The sequence below is a fragment of the Seriola lalandi genome, unplaced genomic scaffold, assembly GCF_002814215.2.
Source record: "Seriola lalandi dorsalis isolate HSWRI2012SDOR001 ecotype SW California unplaced genomic scaffold, Sedor1 jcf7180002054677, whole genome shotgun sequence".
Classification (NCBI taxonomy): domain Eukaryota; kingdom Metazoa; phylum Chordata; class Actinopteri; order Carangiformes; family Carangidae; genus Seriola; species Seriola lalandi.
Window position 1 is genome coordinate 261,337 of NW_019525230.1, and position 3,425 is coordinate 264,761.

Genomic DNA, 3,425 nt, shown 5'->3' on the forward strand with positions numbered 1-3,425 from the left:
GGGGGGTATGTGAAGCCATTGTTTCTCACCATAGAAGACACGTTTGGATGCAGCTCTAACATTTTCAGGGGCACGTCATTGATAGAGTTCGATTGAGTCTTTACAGAGCGACGGCTCGTGGATCCTCTGCAACTGTAAGAGTGAGTAATCTGTCTTCCTGGCAGAACATTACAAGGCACTTGAGGCAGGAGAGGCATCGAGGTAATGTAAGATCGGTGGGTGAAAATGGTTTAAGAAAGTTTTTTTTAACGAAAGACCAGAATTCAAATTCCCTTCTCCAGTTTGTCTTTGTCTCTCTCGTTTCTCTCCTGAATCCACAAACACCTTTTTTATACCATCCTGGTATCGTTTTTTTTGGGGGGTTTTTTTTGCCTCTAAGTGCTGCTCCATCCTCTCCTCTCTCTCAGTAACCCACCATCTATCCCGAACCTCTTCCTCTACTGTCAGCCATAACACACAGTAATGTCCGCTAATGGGATTCAGTGTGTCCCTCTCTTGTCACAACAACTCTCTCTCTCTCTCTCTCTCTCTCTCTCCAGCTTCTATTCTCCAGGCTGTTTTATCGCCAGCATAAGTCACCGACTCGGTGCGACCTGTTCCCTCCACCACCTCTACCTCCCCCCTCCCCCTTTCCTCCCACCTCTCCACTCATTTTCCAGTCTTTCTTCTAATCTCTCCTCGTGTTCGGTCGCACCCCTTACCCCTGTCCATCTTTCATCTGCTCCCCCTTTCTCCATCTAACTACCCCTCCTCTCCTCCCTTGATGTCTCCCAGCCTCCCCTCTTCCTCTCCCATCCTCTGCCCTCCTTTAGATCTCCCTATCACTCTTTAGGTCCCCATCTGTGTAAATGCAAGAGCTATCTGGTGTAAACAATTACAAACTGAATGCTGACACACAGATTACTGCGCTCTCTCTCTCTCTCTCTCTCTCTCTCTCCTAACCACATTAGAAGAGGGGAGAGCGTGTGTCCAATCACTCGCCTCTCTCTCGTCCCATTTTCCCCCTCTCTAAAAGAAAAAAAAAAAACCTCTGCGATGCCACGGCTGGTCCAGAGAAAATTACAGAAAAGTGCTCATGCAATCAAAGATACTGATAACACACTGTGAGAGATACACAGAGATAAACACACACACACACACATCATAAGAGACGCACACAGACATAAACAAACAGAGTCGGACGCTCACACACATTGAGCTGATTGTACCCATGCACCCATGGTGCAACAGTGATGTATAATACATGAGCTTTCCACATACATAAACATGTCTCACACTGATCAGAGCCATTAGTCGCTTAAGGCCCATCATGTGCGCGTGCCAGTGTCTGTCTGTGCACATGTGAGAGGCATTCATTCACATTATCACGTTAGTTTTTATGTATATGTTCGACAAGGGTCTGTAAGAGCAGCAGATTTTCCACTTGAGAACTGACCCAGCTGCAGAGATGACTGTATCAAAAGCTCGCTGTGCTCTCTACAACATCAAGAAATTATATATAGATATGGCAGACCCACTTTTCCTGCTCTTACAACAATATAGTACACAGCAGGCTGCAATAATCAATAGGACCTGAGAAGGCAGGTCATAAATCTAAGCAAATGTATTTCCCAGAGGGGCAATGGATGCTTAAGGTCTCACACAAAACACAAACATTATTACATTTGTGCACAGCGTTGGAAAAAAAAAAAAAAAAAAGAGCATTTTGCACAGGCACAAGCGCATCACCGACACCGCGTATGAAGCCAAATACTTATTATCACAGACTTATAGGGTCGCGTAATAAATGGACGCAATTAAGCCGGGTTTTTGAAGCGACTCGCAGCCGATCAACCTCATTAGAGACGCGCTGAACCGCGGAGGAATTGCGCATACGGTCGGCGTGCAGGTAAAATATTTGCCCCAGGGTGTCGGTGCTCGGTATGTGACAGTCTGTCAGTCGCTGCCGCCCGCCGTCCTCCGATAACCGCTGTGTGCAGACAGGCAGGAGTGCGCACACGCACGCCCGTCTGTTAGGAATCGGCTCGCACGCGTAAAGATATTGCACCCATCCAATTTGCACAAAAAGTGACAGCCCCCCTCCCTCCCCCCCTTTCTCTTTACCATGTCGTCGGAGTAAAACACGCGCCACAAATCTGCTGGCTCGATAAACGGATCAATAGGAGAATCAATCAATGTAACAGTTATTATGGCGGTGAAATTCCCCCACATAAAAGCACAGAAGAGTGTGTGCCAGCAGACAGGTCCTCAATCTCTTTGACCAAGGGCTCCCAATTGGGACCCTGGTGATTATGAAACAGTCTGTACTGTGATATTTCTTCTAATTACAGCTCACTCATTATTTCACATGAAGCTATAAGAGACTTTTATAATGACAATAAATAAATAAATAAAAATCCAGCGAAACCCTCCGGGATCTCGCAAATACGCACGAAGTCGGTCCGCGGTGAGAATAAACCACATGCATCTATTTAACCTGAAACAATTAAAGGAAACCACAAATTAACACTCAAGTATCTTGAGGTTCAACGTAGCGGGATTTTAAATAGAAACTGTGATGTGTAATCAGATGAATGTCAAGCAGTGATGCCAAAGAGCGAGCAGGCAGGCAGAGAGAAACGCGATTCCCAAATACCAAGCGAGGGGAAACTAGGTCTGATCTTCATTCAGCCTGACCGCCGTGAAAAAAAAAAAAAAATTCATACATGCTCACGATAACAGGATTATCTGCTTTTAGTCCGATTCATCCTGAATTTACCTCTGAACGTCGGGTCTCGCTGTGATTGTCTCAAGTTTCTTCGTCCGTCGCCCGCTCCGGCCGCCAGCAGGTCACAAAACTGAGTCGAAGAAGGACAAACGCTGTTACCGCGTCTCTCTCTCTCTCCCCCTTGTCTCTCCCCCTCTCTCCTCTCCCGCTCTCTCTCTCTATCTCTCTGCCTCTCTCTCTCTCACTCTTTAATAATACCGTGACTCTTGAAAATCTCTCGGAACGTTTTTACTACCTCTAATTTCCACGCTTTTGTCTCTTTATCCTCTCTTGATCTCTTCATCACCGCTCTCTGTCGGAAGTGATTATTATTATGGTCCATCATCACTCATAATCACACCACCTCCTCAACCATCATCATCATCATCATCATCATCATCATCATCATCACCACCATCATCACCACCATCATCATCATGCTCATCATCGTGGCATCCAAAAATCAATACACAATTCTAATTTATGTAATAAGATTCACGAGGCATTCTGTGCAGAGCAGGAACTTACATTGTGACTGTAGTGTAATAATCAAAAGGCATCATTTATTCAGGCCTCAATTATTAGATAATATACTAATCCCTTATAGAGCCGCTATATTCTTAACATTACAAGCACATCACACAGCTTTGGGTTGTCAGGCAAGTTAAATGGAAGTATT

At 45.3% G+C, this 3,425-nt stretch overlaps 1 protein-coding gene across 1 annotated transcript in view; it reads right to left on the reverse strand.

Moving 5' to 3' along the window:
- Positions 1-2,842, reverse strand: part of cdh24b (cadherin 24, type 2b) — a 139,231-nt gene extending 136,389 nt beyond the window's left edge. The window contains exon 1 of the mRNA XM_087178150.1: positions 2,759-2,842. The gene's annotated coding sequence lies outside the window, so the exon portion shown is untranslated. The remainder of the gene's footprint in view (positions 1-2,758) is intronic.
- Between the last annotated feature and the right edge of the window lie 583 nt (positions 2,843-3,425).